General features: G+C 45.4%; 1 pseudogene; it reads right to left on the reverse strand.

Annotated features, from left to right (window-relative positions):
• Nucleotides 1-9,842: 9,842 nt before the first annotated feature.
• On the reverse strand, nucleotides 9,843-9,961 carry LOC133364734 (5S ribosomal RNA; annotated as a pseudogene).
• Nucleotides 9,962-16,883: the final 6,922 nt, after the last annotated feature.

Raw genomic sequence — 16,883 nt, forward strand, 5'->3', positions numbered from 1 at the left:
TGACAAGTTCTGTATCTCTCAGTAAATAAGAAAAATATAATATATTCAGTTTGGCCAAACTGGTGCTCTTCTGATGTTTTACACTACAATTCCCCTCAGCCCCAGCCAGCTGGGAATTGTAGTCTAAGACATCAGGAGGGCACCAGGTTGGCCAAGGCTGAAATATTGTCAGAAGCCTCCAACAGGAGAGAGGAGACGCTGCAACATTTTGTTGCAGGACTCACTTGTAGGGCCTATGTGCAACATTACTTTAATGTTTGCAAGCAGCTGGAGCCAGCCCTGACAACTTGGATTACAGCTCTCTTGGACTACCTAGATCAATAAACGATCAGCAGCAAACAATGTAAGATCAACACATAAGATCAACACATATTTATTTATTTTTTAAATGTCAGACAGGTAAGCCATAACTTTGAATGAGCCAGAACTTCTAGTCTGACAAAAAGGCTTTGTTCAGCACTTTAGGAAGTGCTGGTCAAAGCCAATCATTTTCCTGTTTGTCTGTCCCTGCATTACTACCAGCCATTAATTAATCTGTGAAGTTTCCCTTACTCAGTATTTTTTAACTTAAATATTTTGGCACCGGAATCTTCAAAAGAAAAAGCTGTTCACTGTTGAGATCTGCAAGCTGTGTATAACCCCATCAAAGTTGGATGCAAAAACGACCCTTTCCAAATATACACTGACATTGGTTGAGCTCAAACAGAGAGGGCAGGGGAAGAGAGAAGGAGGGACAGTGTGCCATGCAATACTGTAAACTCCACCCCCTTTTGGCTCTGGCCCCTCCCATCGCTGGCACACAGCTCGATAAACTGATGTGCAGAAAATCTGCATCCCCATTCTGTAAACCTCAGAGAGCACACTAGTCAGGAAGCTAGACCAGAACTTTACTGTCTCTTTTAAACAAGAACTGAACAGCCCTAGGAAACTCCTGCCTCCAACCTAGTCCAGGGCTACTCAGTGACTGAACTATATAATGACACTATCCACATAACCTGTTTCTCCTATAGAAGGGGAGGCTCCACTGGGGGGAAATTAAGGCACTGGACTTGGGGACCCTATTGCAATGAAGAATGTGTTTCTGTGCAAAATGCAGGTCCTCCCTCTAGACACCTCGCATTGTACCCATTCTCCCAACTCTCACCATCAATTTTCACCTTGCACAACCCATTACATCAGGGTGCAGCAGAAGAGGGAAGAGAAAGGGAGCAGGGACCACTCCACTGGCAAAGCTGAAAGACAAACAACTTTTGATGCCTCTTGTCCTTCAACTCTTTCACCCTAGCTTATCATTTGTAAGAATTTGTAAGATCTTGTATCTGAGTTTATTTCCTCCTCCTTCCCCGTCCATTTTCCTTTTGTACTATGCCTTTTTTAAAGATTGTATGCCTGAGGACAGGGGCTGTCTGGTTTGTTTGGAGTGATTTGGAAGGCATTCTGGGAGCCTTTTGGCTGAAGAGCAGGATAAATATTAATGAATTAATTGTTTTTTAAAAAACAATTACAAGTGTTTTCCTAGCATAAAAATGAGAACAGGTGGGATTTTCAAGGCAAAAAAAAGTGCATTCTGATTTTTATAATCTTGAGAAGAAAAAGAACGAGCATTATTTGGTTATAGACAAGAGCTTTTTCCCTTGTAGAATCTGAATGAACATTCTGAATGAAGGTTCATGCTTAACCTTGTGTACAGTGCACTTAAAATGGGCAACAAGCAGCTGTTGTGGGGCATTAATTCCAATTGTTTGCAGGCAGGAAAATGAAGCCCTCGTGTGATATATATGTCGGGACAGCGTGCTCAAGGGTGGATAGTGTGTCCTTTATGAATTTGGAGTATGGAATGTATGACACATGGACAGGGCTCTCTTAAAATGCCATCCTCTTAACTTTTCAGCGATGGCTTTAGTGCCTCATTCTGACCCACAAAGAGGAAGCACCAACCATTTTAGGACTTGATGCTGTCAGCCATTAGGTAAGAGTAGGACAGTCAAGTGTCCTACTTTTTGGAGGACCGTCCTCTATCGGAAGGGCTGCCCAGTCTAGGTCCAGTTTATTTATTTCACAAAATTTATATACTGCTTGATTGTAATAAAGCCTCTAAGCGGTTTACCAAAAACAAACACCATTAAAATTATTGAGAAAAGACAGTTCAAAATAGATATTAAAACATGCAAAAGGCAATTAAAAACAATAAGTAAGAAGATACTAAAACACATGTTAGCATTCCTGGATAGGCTTGCCTAAACAAAAATGTTTTAAGTGCTTTGAAGCTGCCCATTGACAGCACCTGGACAGCAAACTGAGGCAGGTATGCAGGTCAGGCCACAATCTTCCCACAATGGTGAGATGTGTTGTGTTTCAGCTGGAATTATTGTCAGTCGGTCAAATTTATTTGTTAGAAATCACTGGCCTTCACACACCGGAACTATAGTCATTATTTCCAAATGTGCACCTCTAAATGTGTGAATTAGCATATGGAAATATTATGCCAATCTGTGTCCGTGTCCTTTGTTGCTTTCGGTGATGCATTCTCCTCTTTTTTGGTGGTGCATAAGTGGCTAGGCTGGAGCAAGATGGGGTGATGCAGGCCACCACCATTCCAGGGCCATCATGAGCAGCAGTGAAAAGCACAAAGGGTCTTAGAGCCAAACTGCGTACGATGTGATGTTAAATCAGGAGTTGTTGACACGGCGCCTGCAAGCACACAGGGGCCGGTAGAGGTCTTCCCTGGCACCCATCTTTGCATCTAACATGAAGGATTTTTTAAAAAAATGCAGATTGTATCAGCTAGATGGGGGAGCTGAAAATGAGTGGGAACAGAGCAGACACCGAGGGAGCAGCAGCAGATGATGGCACCATGTCAGTGGGGCAATGGAATCTGCACTGGGTTTTAGTCCGAACTTTGAAAGTTTGGGCTAAAACCCGGAGCGGATTCCACTGCCTCACTGACATGGAGCCACCAGCCAGCACTGGGAGGGGGGATGTAACCCTTTCCTCACTTGCTGTGGTCCTGAGGAAAATCCCTCATCTAGTGCTTGCTTTGGGTGAGAAATCCCTTATTGGTGCCAATGGCAAATTTCCTTACAAAACTTCAGAAGAGGGCTTTTCCCCAGGGAACAGAAGGGTTAAATCATTCCTCTTGCTTGCTGCAATCCCAATTATCAGCCCCCCTCCCTAAGCTGCTGCAATTGACATTTTCTAAAAAACAAACAACATGCACATTAGAAGCCAAAAGGCACGTTAATTTCACGTGACTCTGGCAACCCAGCTACTTTCCCGCCTCGCTCCAAAATGGGAGCCTGGCACCAGATGGGCCTGATGATTCGCTTCCTGCTGCACTTTGGAACTACCCGTGGTACAGGCCAGGTGGCTGTATTGGAGCTACTAGCTCTGTAGTTGTCAGGTGATGCTGGAGATCGATAGAGGAGGGGGGGACCGAGCAGACCTTTGCGACTGAACACGTGCTTTGCATGCAGAAGGTCCCAGCTTCAGTCCTTGGCATCTCCATTTAAAACAGAGAAAGGGAGCCTTTCTCCAGCCCAAGGGCCACATTCACTAATAGGCAGCCTTCCAGAGGCTGCTGCCAGTGGTCGGCAAGGCAACAGATGCGACTGTTACCTTGGTATAGAAAACTGCAGGCCAACCACGCAAACGTCAGAGGCTTCCACATCTACATTTCTCCGTGCAGGCAATCAAGAGACATTATGGCAGAGGCATTGTTTAAAACGGGAGGAGGGTGGGGAGCATGGCCAGTGAGGGGCATGGTCTGGGGGGATGTAGCTTAGGGAGAGTTCCAAGGGCTGGACCAAAAGGCCTGGAGGGCCGTATTTGGCCCTTGGGCCTGAGGTTCCCATCCCCTTATTTAAAAATAGCAGGTAGCAGGTAATGGAAAAGATCCTGGAGAGATGCTGCCAGTCAGAATAGATGGTGTTCCAAACCCCACACACAATTACAACAGTGGGAGAGAATCACGATAGGTCCACCTCCTATTGCCAAGGTGGAGGCAAGAATCTGCAGTGGGGATCCCCCTGCTCACAGTGTAAAAACCCTGGAAGATGAGGGTTCTAAATAATGCAAGGAACCTACGTGAGTAGAAAAGGGTCTCTAATGAAGGTATCCCTTCAACTCATGGAGGGCAACGGGGGACAGTGTCAGCATGTCATGTTCTAGTCCGATCCCAGTTCCCACAGAGAAAGCTGCGAGGCTAGAGGCAAGTCAAAGGTTGCTGGCCTACGAATAGCTCCAAGCGAGCAACTTGCTCCAACGTATGTTGGGAGAGCAGACTGAGGCCTTTGAAGCCAGACTACTCCAGGCTCCAACCCCTCATGGAGCACTGCAGGGCCTTAAAGGGGCCAACTCTGTGGCCTGAAGACAGGCAGTCCTCCTCCATTCCAGAGCCTCCCTCTTTGTACGTTGCCTGCGCCGCCAGTCCAGTGATGTGTAGTGGGAGGTGTCTTGTTTTTTTCAGCTCAGGGGCAGGTGCTCTTGAGAGTCTGGGCTCTGGCTGTGTAGGCCCTGGTGGTCTAGGGGGTTCCTCTGGGGGCTCCTGCCCAACTGCCTCAGGGGCAATGGTGTCCCTATGTTCAGCAGTCAGCTCTGAGCCCTGACACTGACCTTGTTTCCCATCTGGTGCCCCTGCAGCCTCCAACTCCATGCCCAGTTCCCAGCTAGTGTGCTCATCCTCACTTGCTCATCATCATGAGGGATTAGAATGCCTGAATAGGGCTAAAATAATGAATGAATGAATACAATTCTGCACAGATGGACAGTCTAACTTGGTCCAAGGCAGTTTTCTGCATTTTTAACAATGCTTAGGAAAACAAACAAGCAATCTAATCTGCTTGATCAGTATTCTAGAATCTAGGATGCTGCAGGGCAAGTTAGGGAAGGAAAGCAAAAAGATGTCCCATTTATCGAAGAACGCTTTCTGCATGTTGTTTTTTGGACTGTTTTTAATCCATTACTCTTTGATCCTGATACTTCTCAATAGCATGTTTTCCTGCTCATACATTCAGTTAGAATGCAATGATTTGTATTGATGGGAGGGTGTCTCCAGACTATTTTGCAAGGGGATTCAAGTGCATATGCAAGTTTGCACAATTCAAGTCAAAGTGTTCTGTCACCCTAGCACAACAAATCCACTAAGAAAAACAACAATAGACTTTTTGCAGTTAAGAGTGATGGGAAAAGGCGCTTAAAAATGTAGGATGAATGAATGGAAACACCATGCAAGCAAATCAGGATGAATGCTCATTGCTGTATAAATGCCTTGTAAATAATTGGAACAAATGCTCAATAAAGACCAGATATAATCTAACCACAAAGTGTAAGCTTTGTGCAAGCAAATCAAGATGGGTGCTGAATAAACAGGTTGCCTGGAGGAATAATATATATTTAAAATAATTTTGAAAGCTATAGACACATGCAGGAAATAATCTAAGCAGGGTAAGGCCTGTTTGCATTAATTTCCTTTTTGCCCCATTAAAAATAAAAAGACATCCTGCACCTGCTATGCAAAATTTCCCTCTTTTGATGGATAGCTTGGAACAAGTGTGTGCAGTTTTAGCTTCAGAGACGATGCGTGACCTTAGCTGTTGTAATCTGATTCGGTCTTTTTTAAAAGCAGTATTAATAGATTCGAAGCCCCAAATGTGATGTAGCTTGGACAGACATTAATTTAGAGACTGCTAAACATTTGACAAACATGGGGGAGGAAAACCTACATCTCTAGAGAGCAAAACCTTATACTCGGAACCACAGACAGGTCACCTCCCCTTCTAACAGGTCACGTCAGAGCCTCCATACCTACCCATGGCTACAGCCATGTGCCCTTCTCATTTTCCCTGGGGAAAGTCGCACCCATTCCCAGGCTCTTATGGAGCAACTTCAAAAAAAGGGATCAGATCAGCAGCACCAAGCATTAGATTGCAATCGGCTGCTCTTTGATGTGATTTCAGTTTGTACCTGGTCACTAGCTCCTGCTAATGCTCTGTATAGGTGGTGTTACAGTAGAGGTTCAAATCCCAGGAACTCACTCTCTTTGGGAAGGGCCATAGCTCAGTGGTATAGCACACACGTTACATGCAGAAAGTCCCAGGTTCAATCTCCACATCACCACTGGCAGGGGCCAGGAAAGACTCCTGTCTGAAACCCAGGAGAGCTGCTGCTAGTCAGCGCCGACAATACTAAGGTATTGTCTGACTTGGTATAAAGCAGTTTCATGTTTCTATGATTTCATCTGGGCCGCTGGGATATCTCTAGGCATGGAGGGGCTCTCTCTTTGCTCCTTATCAAGACTGTCCACACAGTCCATCAAAGGGTCTGTTTCTTCGGTACTCTGCCCCCCTACCTCTTTGGCTGCTGCTCACTGCACTTGCTAGCGTCCCACGTGTACTTTAACAGGCAAGGCGAGCATCTCATCCACATATAGCGTTAACGGGGTAGCTCAGTGGGAGAGCACAGGCTTTGCATGCAGATCTCTGACTCAAGCCTTGGTGTCTCCAGTTTGAAAAAGAGGGATGGGGGGGAGGAGTTCAGGAACCAGAACGACGGGGAAAGACACCTGCCTGAGACCTTGAAGGGTTGCTGCCAGTCAGAGTAACCAACATGAAGGCCTCCAGATAACCTTGGATACTTATGTCCTATCCGCCCCAGACATCAGGAATGGTGGGAGTTGTAGACTAACAACTTCTGGAGGGCATCCTGTCGGCTACCATGGAGTAGACAAAATAGATGGTCAAATAGTCTCACCTGGTGTAAGGCAACTTCCCATGTTCCCATGTGGTGACTGCTTACAGAGAATGGTCTGATATTGTGTATTGGTTCTCCTGGCTTGCCATACGAGGAACAGCTCTCAGTCACTGTGAGTTAGGCCCATTTGCGCTATACATTTAAAGCAGTGTCCCACCACTCTAAACAGTCATGGCTTCACCCAGAGAATCCTGGGAAGGGTAGTTTGCGAAGCACGCTGAGAGTTGTTAATAGACCCCCTATTCCCCGCACACAGCTACAATTCCTGGAGTTCCCTGGGAAGAGGGAATGATAATTAAACCACTCTAGGAATTATAGCTGTTTGAGGGGAAAAGCAGCTAACAACTCTCAGCACCTTCACAAACTACATTTCCCAGGATTCTTTGGGGGTAGCCATGACTGTTTAAACTGATGCAATACTGCTTTAAAGGTATAGTGCAGATGTGGCCTCCGTTTCTGTTCTGTATTACGAACAGCAGGCGGATGCATGTTTTTCCCCTCCATAACCTATTGTGTTTGTTATGCATCTTTTCTGCATAGCCTCCCCTTCATGATATTTTTCAGATAATTTGCCATTGGTTTTTCTCACAACCATGTTCACTCAATGAGGATAGCATTCATGGGTGTGAATGAGACACCCTGAATCAAATGCGAGAGCTGGAAGATGCACATCACCTCTGGCTCAGTATATTTGAAAAGCGTCGGGACTCGTAACAATAAGAATAATAATCATCATCAAATTTATTACCTGCCCTTCACCAGCAGGTCCCAGGGTGGGTTACAACCAGAGCTTGGAAAAGTTACTTTTTTGAACTACAACTCCCATCAACCCAATCCAGTGGCTATGCTGGCTGGGGCTGATGGGAGTTGTAGTTCAAAAAAAGTAACTATTCCAAGCTCTGCTGCAAACTCAAAGATAGAATTCCCTCCTCTTAAATATTAGGCAGGCTTGTCTCTTTGGTGCCTACTGAAGACCTTCCTCTTCCAACAAGCCTTTTAAGTAGAGACCTGCGTCTGTATTGGGGTTGTTTCTAATATGTTTTTATTGCTTGCTGTTTGCCACTCTGGGCTCCTTTGGGAAGAAGCAGGGAAGGATATAAAGACGAGATAACGGAGATCTTCAGTTCATTGATGGATAGGTAGGGGTGTGTGTGTGTGTGTGTGTGTGAGAGAGAGAGAGAGAGAGAGAGAGAGAGATCAGTCTTTTTTCCCACCACGAGAACATGTAGAATCCTAGGAACATAGAAAGCTAGCTTATACACAGTCAGACCATCCAGCTCAATATTGTCCACACCAGGGGGTCCCCAGCTGTGGTCCATGGACCAGCAGTGATCTGCAAGCTTCATTCAGGTCATCTACACCATGTCTGTACAATTTAAAATCATGCAGCTCCTAGCACAGCCCATTACAATGGCTACAACAGGCAGAAAAACCATTAAGTGACCCCCAGCGGGTTTCAAGTGGTCCGTGGGGAAAAAAAGTTTTGGGACCACTGCTCTACACTGACTGGTGGCAGCTCTCCAGAGTTTCAGATGGGTCTGTGCCAGCTCTGCTTAAAGATGCTACGGATTGCAACAGGGACCTTCTGCATGCAAAGCATGTGCTCTCCCTTTGGGCTACAGCCCTTCTTTTTTCATTGGCCACAGGATAGAGACACACCCCCAGCTGTGTGCTCTTGGTGGTTGGTCTTCTGGGAGCATCCAGCGAAGGTACTGGCTTTGAAGGCTCTCCGAAACATTTTCTTCTTGTTTTTAGTAAAGGGTCACCAACAAAATAATCTTGCAGGGGGAAATGTACTTCTGATCTCCTGGGAGGAAATGCAGTACAGGAAGCCTGAACTGGCTGAGAACTGAGCACTAGATGAAGCATTGTAAGCCAAGCAGTTTGAGGCGGTCTGTTGACTGGTCTCTTGCTGAAGCGCTGAAGTATAGATTTCCCCACGGTTGATAATTAATTTTATAAAGTTATTGCTTTGTGTGTCACGCAAAAGCATCACCATAATGATGGTGTTCAGAAGTAGCAAAACCGTTCTGTGATCTGGCACCAAAGTATGAAGCTGAATATTTTGCGAAGCAACCAAGTAAGTTAATGTCAGGGATTGGCCCTTTTGGGGTACAGAGTTGGTGGTACCTGCTAGCTATTAATAGGCAGCACTGACAACAGTTTAAAATTTAATATTAAAAACATTTAAAATTTAGCTGCAGGTAATCAGTGATATGTGTGCATGGGGCACCCAGACCCACAAAAGCAAGTAAGAGATTGTGAACAGAATAACACAATATGCGATTAACAAACACGAATGGGTTTTACTAACAGTTCCACTTGGACTCTATTGAGCTCAGATTTAAATGTCACTAGAATAGCTATCATCAGGTTTACTTGTTGCCGTACACATTCAGCTCAAATATGCCATAAGCCAGCTGGAGCATCGGACCACTGCAGGTAACAGCCTCTATTTGCTGACAATGTCATCTGTTCACTTTCCTGAGTGACAGATGGATTCAACTTAAAAATTATGACTTTTCACACACTAATGAGAAATGTTGGCATAGGACTCAGCAAGCAAGATCCAGGTGAACTGCAGCTGAGGTTTGAGTAACAAATTCTGGAAATTATGGCTGGGATGTTTCAGTTGGTTAATTAGTTACACAGGAAGAAACTGCAACAACCTGTTGCATTGTGGAGTGCTTGGGTACAGGATTCCAGCTAGCCAGCCAGCCAGCCCCTTTTCCAGGGTAGTCCATTCCATTCCCTTTCCCAGTTTTCCATCCTCACCTGGCACTCAGCATTCTGTAGCCAGTGAGCAGGCTCAGTCCTATTAAAGCAATTTTGGGGTTCCCCCCCATTATGGTTTTTCCCGCTCTACATATTGTTTGTACTTCTGAAAATATTGGGAGTTTCCCCAGGCCCGATGATTGTGCATAGAATGTGGTGTTTTGGCTAGGAAAGGACAACAAGGTACATAGCAGGGGTCGTTGTTATATGCCTTCAAGTCAATTACGACTTATGGCAACCCTATGAATCTTTTTCGGCTATATTCATAGGGTTTTCATGGCAAGAGGTATTCAGAGGTGGTTTACCATTGCTTTCCTCTAAGCCTATGGCATCCAGTATTCTCAGGTGGTCTCCCATCCAAGTACTAACCAGACCTGACCCTGCTTAGCTTCCGAGATCAGACGAGATCGGGCGTGTTCAGGGTGATATGGCTGCAGGCACAAAGCAGGGATAGCCAAACTTTTTTCTGCCACTTTTCCTCAGTGTCGTATCCAGGTTGGGACTCAGGAACCAGACCAGTTGGTGAAAGTAAATCAGTTTTTATTAAAGTAATATCCAGACAAAGACTACGCCTTCTCATGAAGTTTCACTACAAAACATAACCTGCGACTTGAAAGAGAGTTGACAGAACAAGGAACCCTATTCCCCCTGTCCCTTAAGAAGGGGGCAATGGAGCGCGAATTCTCTCACTCCGCCTCAAAGTGCTCTCATCCACTCCCCTCCTCTCCCCCTTCTTTTGTTGTCTCTTTTGCTGTCTCCTTGTACGTGGTGAAGGAGGTGCTACTGCCCCCTCCCCTTCTGAGGACTCTGATTCAGGTATGGGGGAAAGCGGGGGGGGCAAGGCCTAAACCATCAGGCTGCTTCTCTTTGCTTTTCCCTGGATCAGGAGGAGGCTGGATTCCCCCTTGCCCTCCCTCCTTCTCCAACTGCTCTAAGTTCGAAGGGGGAGGGGCATGGGAAACTCCTGGGAAGGATATGTGTCTGTTGGACATTCAAGGTCTTTGCTGCCAGACAGTTCTATCTCTGAGATTCCCTCCCCCTCCTCTGCGTCTTCTTCACACTGCTCTGGCCAAATGACCCCCTCCCTCTCTTCATCTTCTGAAACATCAGGGCCCCAATCCTGCATCCCGACACTCAGAGGTAATTTTTCAGAGACCACATGCTGGTGGTGGGTGATGATGGGTGGAGCCAGAGGCACAAGTCTTCTGGATTAACTAATCTGGAATAGAAACCACTCTTCAATTTTCCCCATGGCTACCTCAAATTTGAATTCCTAATCCTAGCAGTGACGTTCAGCAGGGTGCCACAGGCAGGACAGCAGCATTGCTCACCTACCTCCCAAATGTTGAGCATTGCTGGTGGTTCCTGAGAGGGAGCGGGGAGCCCATCCGACACTGTTGCCACTGCACCTGCACTGCTCTCCCTGTGCTTCCCCCCTCCCCCCCTCAAAAACCGGCAGTGACACTCAGCATTTGGGAGGCAGGTGAGCAACACTGACCTGCCTGAGACACTGCACCAACTGCTGTTGAATCCTAGGCAGGTTTACTCAGTAGTAAGACGCACTGAATGGACTGCCTTCAAGTTGATTCCGACTTACGGCAACCCTATGAATACGATTTTCATGGTAAGCGGTATTCAGAGGTGGTTTACCATTGCCTTCCTCCAGATGCTTACTCTCAAATAACTGTGTGTATGTGTGTGTGTGTACATATACACACACACACACAACCGGTGGGTTACAACAATAAAATATACAATTATAAAACAATTATAAAAATCAGTTACAGCCATAAAACAAGAGTGTGAAAACAGTTCCATATAGAAAACAATTAAAAACAATTCCATATATAAAAACAGATAGTTCCAATACAGATGCAGACTGGGATAAATGTTGTTATTAATTATATTTTTTATCCTGTCCTCCAAGGAAATTAGGACAACATGCGTGGTTCTCTCTGCCACCATTTTATCCTTACAACAATTCTGCAAGGTAGGTTAGGTGGAGAGTGATTGGCCCAAGGCTACCCAGTGAATTTCAGGGCTGAATGAGGATTTGAACACCGGTCCCCCTGATCCGAGGCTGACATTCTAATACCACACAGATTTAAAGCAGGATCATTAGAGCTCACACACACAAATTTGTTTTAGGCTCATATGTTCAACCTGCCAATTATTCTAGAACCTGTTTAGCTTATGAAAACTTAATTGAAGGTGAAGGTGTCCCCGCACTTGTAGTGCGAGTTGTTTCCGACTCTTAGGCTGACGTCTTGTGACGTTTACTAGGCAGACTGTATATATGGGGTGGGATTGCCAGTTCCTTCCCCGGCCTTTCTTTACCCCCCAGCATATGCCGGGTACTCATTTTACCGACCACGGATGGATGGAAGGCTGAGTGGACCTCGACCCCTTTTACCAGAGATTAGACTTCCTCCTTCCGTTGGAATCGAACTCCAGCCGTAAGCAGAGCTTTGGCTGCATTACCACCACTTACCACTCTGCGCCACGGAGGATCTTATATTTACGTATATATTTGCGTTTTCTACATAATTTCATTTATTCCTGCCTGACATGCAGGATAAAGAGATATGCAGGGCATGGTAGCTTGCCCTCTGATCCCTAGGAATCTCTCTCACACACATACAGGTAGGCTTACAGAATGTGATCATTTGGCATTGCCCACACATTAGTAAGGCTCTCTCTGATGCCCTGAGGGCTAGAAACTTGCATGAGTAGAAGTGAAATCTGGAGAACGGGCTGAATTCTGTGGCCAGTATCACATTCTGTACTATGTAAAACTGAGCATGCAGAGCCCCGAGAATATCACACATACTCAGCTGCTGCTTTCTTCAGCAGAAGCACATCCCTCCATAGCCACTGGATTGGCTTTAATTATTTTGGAAACTGCTAATAAATCATTGTCATTCCTTTCATAGTCTCAGTGAATTCTGTCTGGTTAAAGACCCATGACAGTAAAGTGTATGTGCAATGTAGGGGATGAGCGCCATCTGGTGGCAATGGTGTTTTATACCTTTTTTCACTCCAAAATAATAGTACAGTTATTTATTTATTCATTAGATTTATATCTCACCCTTTCTCCCGGTAGGAGCCCAGTTATTCCTGGACCGCCAATACAAATGCAAAGCACAGTTTCTAGTACAAACTAAGCAGACCTTTGGGTCATGTAGCAGTCTCTCATCTGATGAGTGCACTTGCCAGGCCAGAGTATATGGAGTGACGCAGTCCCTTAGGTAACCAGTTCCCGAGTTGTTTAGGGCTTTAAATGCCCGACAAGCCTATTCACTTGCTTCATTTTTTTTTAAGATAGTCATTTCTATTATTTTTGTATTGTTTTATTGCATGTTATGTTGTGCACCACCTTGATATTTTATGTGAGTACACACTATCTTAATACTTTTAATATAAATCAATAAAAGCAAAACCTTAAACTGCACCGTGACAGACGTGTGATATGCTGTCGATGGGATACCCCAGGCAATAACCTAGCTACCTCACTCTGTACCAGCTGCGGCTTTTGGGTTAAGTCCAAGGGACGACCCACTTACGAGTGCAATGTAGCAATCCAGTGCTGAGGTTACCAGTGCCAGGATCACAGTGGTTAAGCTATCTCGGTCCACAAACAGCTGTATATGTCTTACACTAAAGTCAGGATCATTCAGACCATGGTATTTCCAATCTCTATGTATGGATGTGAAAGTTGGACAGTGAAAAAAGTGGATAAGAGAAAAATCAGCTCATTTGAAATGTGGTGTTGGAGGAGAGCTTTGCGGATACCATGGACTGTGAAAAAGACAAATAATTGGGTGCTAGAACAAATTAAACCAGAACTATCACTAGAAGCTAAAATAATGAAACTGAGGTTATCATACTTTGGACACATAATGAGAAGACATGATTCATTAGAAAAGACCATAATGCTGGGAAAAACAGAAGGGAGTAGAAAAAGAGGAAGGCCAAACAAGAGATGGATTGATTCCATAAAGGAAGCCACAGACCTGCACTTACAAGATCTGAACAGGGTGGTTCATGACAGATGCTCTTGGAGGTCACTGATTCATAGGGTCGCCATAAGTCATAGTCAACTTGGAGGCACATAACAACATGTCTTACCAGCTGAAGCTTGCAGAAGGCATTCCTAGTCACTGAGCTCACCTGTGCCTCAAAAGATGGATCCAGGAGCATCCCTCAGATGCACAGAAGAAGCATAACCCCATCCAGAACAGGTAACTGACTTAACTCCCACCCATAAACCTCCATCGTGACAGGGTTTAAACTCAGCTTATTGGTCCTCCTCTACCTCCCCACTGCGCCCAGACACTGGTCCACAGCTTGCACAGACTGATTCAGATACTAGAGACTGGAGCTGTGTGTCAGCCATACTCATGATACTTTGCTCCACAGCCCCTGATGACCACCCCCTGGGGCTCTGTATAGATGTTAAATAGTATTGGGAACAAACTAGAACCCCATAGCACCCTGTAACACAGATGCCAAGGAGCCAAAGGGTATTTCCCCAACAATACTCTCTTGAATAGACTCTGCAGGTAGGACAGGAACCATCATTAGACAGTGCCCCTTGACACCCATTCTGAAGAGCCAGTTCTGGAGGGTACCACAGTCAATGGTATCAAAAAGCCATGGCAGAACAAACAACAGTGTCACACTCCCCTGTTCCCTCTACCAAAAAAGGTCATCCTTCAAGGTGACCAAGGCCAATTCAGTCCCAAAGCCTGGTCTCAACCCAAACGGAAATAGGTCTAGGAATCAGTTTCATCCAAGAATGCCTGCAGCTGCTCTACCATGACCCTCTCAATTACCTTCCCAGGAAAAGAACATTAAGAACATAAGAAGATGCCTGCTGGATGAGGCCAATGGTCCATCTAGCCCAGCATCCTGTTCTCACAGTGGCCAGCCAGATGCTATGGGAGGTGTATTAGTAACCAGCCAATAAGAATCACAGATTAGGGAGTCCAGGGCATTTCTGGGTTTGGGGGGGGGGGTTAGGAGTGGAGGCACCACTGCCTCCTTTGAAGCAGAGGGCACCATCCTATTGCAGCAGCAGTGGCATTTTATATACTGCTAGCTTGTCAAAACAGATTCTAAGTGGTTTAAAAGTATAAAACCAATCATAAAATCTGTGTCTGTGTTGGAATTGCTTTTTAATATGTTCTTAAACCTTCTTTTTAAAAATGTTTTTAATCTTAGAGGGTGTTTTGAAAGCTTTTTTTAAAGAATTTTTTTTAAAGATGTTTTGTTTTAATGTGTTTTAAAGTTTGTTTTATGATTTAAATTTTTTAGTGCTTTTGTTTGCCGCCCTGGGCTCCTGCTGGGAGGAAGGGCGGGATGTGAACAAAGAAACAAATAGCCACACATCATTAAACGTACAATAAAACAGTTTCATCAAAATACTAAAATAAACATCCATAATTAACATGTACAACAAGCAAGCTCATTTAACACAGTGTAACTAGTAAACAGCAATTAAAACAATTTAAAACAAGCGGTTCAAGTCAGGAGATCAGGAGAATGCTTGTCTAAACAGGTGCGTCTTCAAGAGCTGGCAGAATGCCAGTGCCTCTTGTATTTCAGCAAGGAGAACTCTCCACAACATTGGTGCCACCAGTGACAAACGGCATGTTCACCACAGTCCAGTCATGCCCTGCCAGCTAGATTTTATTAACCACAAGGGACAAGGATCGAGAGAGCACATGGTCAGATGCATAGCTACAAACTCCTTGTCAACATCCTCAGGCTGCATCAACTGAAACTGACCCCATAAACCGGTCAGACGTGGCATCGGACACCTCACATGGTTCTGCACCAAGTACCCTCAAAGTGTGTCTAAAACACATCACAGCAGGCCTCCGAGAGCATCCAGGAAACTCCCTCAGGTGCTAGCAACCTCCAAGCCGCTCTGAAGAGCTCCGCTGGATGGCTAGTAAAGGATGCAATGGAGGCAGAGAGGTGGGCCTTCTTCACCACCATCACCACCGCACGGCAGGCACAATTTTGTGCTCTAAGCAGCATTTGTTCAGCTTTGGTGCAGGATTTCAGCCACTTGTACTCTAGACTTTGCCCAACCTGTTTCATCACTGACAAGTTCCTGGTGTACCAAGATGGAAAGCAAGCTCCAAGGCGCTGCAGGGGACTTTTAAGTTCATGGCCTGTTTCATCTCTTCATTCCAGAATGAGACCAGGGCCTTGACAGGATCACTAGCTCTCTCTCCTGGAAAATCCCCCAGAGCATAATTGGTTCCCCACCCCAAATGACTATCAGCATAGAGCAGCCTTTCCCAACCAGTATGCCTCCAGATGTTGTTGGACAACTCCCATCTTCCTGACCATTGGCAATGCTAGCTGAGGCTGATGGGAGTTGTGGTCCAACAACATCTGGAGGCACACTGGTTGGGAAAGGCTGGCATAGAGATACAGGACAATGTACAACAACATGATACAATATTATAACATTAGAATCAGCAAACAGAACAGGTTACCAGTTCAGCTTCCTCCAAAGCCTTTCTAAACAGCCAGATCCTTTCTAGGTATATAGTGACAGGACCATATGGAATATTCAAAAGTATTGGTGCAGCAACTAAAAAGGCCCCATTTCTTGTGCCCACCTGCCAGAGCACAGCAGGACTCAGTTGTTAAAAGGGGTTTAGAGGAGGGCCCTAAGGAAGGCGCCTTCCTTATGGTACCTAGGTCACAAGCCATTTAAGGCTTCCAAAGTAAGAACTTACACTGAGTTGAATCAGTAAAGCAAGGCTGTGGAACCTTTGGCCCTCCAGAAGTCATTGGACTCTAACTCCGATCAGCCCCAGAAAGCATGCCCAGTGGTCAAGGTTGATGGGAGTTGGAATTCAACAACATCTAGATAGCTACAGGTTCTCCAGCCCTGCAGAAAACAGATAGGTAACCAGTGCAGATCAAACAGGACTAGAGTTATATTTCTGTGTAGCACATCCTAGATCACTGCTCTTCAACCTTGGGTCCCCAGATGTTGTTCAACTACAGCTCCTATCATCCTTAGCTGTTGGCTAAGCTGGCTGTGTTTGATGGGAGTTATAATCCAACAGCATCTGGGGACCCAAGGTTGAAGGAACAGGGTGCTAGATCATACTTTGCAGGGCCAGTCCTACTGTTAGGCAGAGTGAAGCAGCTACCTCAGGCAGCAAATGCTGATTTATGCAGAGGTGGCAGTCCTTTTCCCTCTGTTGGAGGACAGAACTACATGTTCCACTTGGCAATACTTGAGCTATCTGCACCACAGCTTATTAGGAAAAAATCTTCCAACCAAGTTTTTCAAAACTGTTAATGTTGCATTGCTCAACGAACTGAACCTG

The sequence above is a fragment of the Rhineura floridana genome, chromosome 9, assembly GCF_030035675.1.
Source record: "Rhineura floridana isolate rRhiFlo1 chromosome 9, rRhiFlo1.hap2, whole genome shotgun sequence".
Taxonomy (NCBI): Eukaryota; Metazoa; Chordata; class Lepidosauria; order Squamata; family Rhineuridae; genus Rhineura; species Rhineura floridana.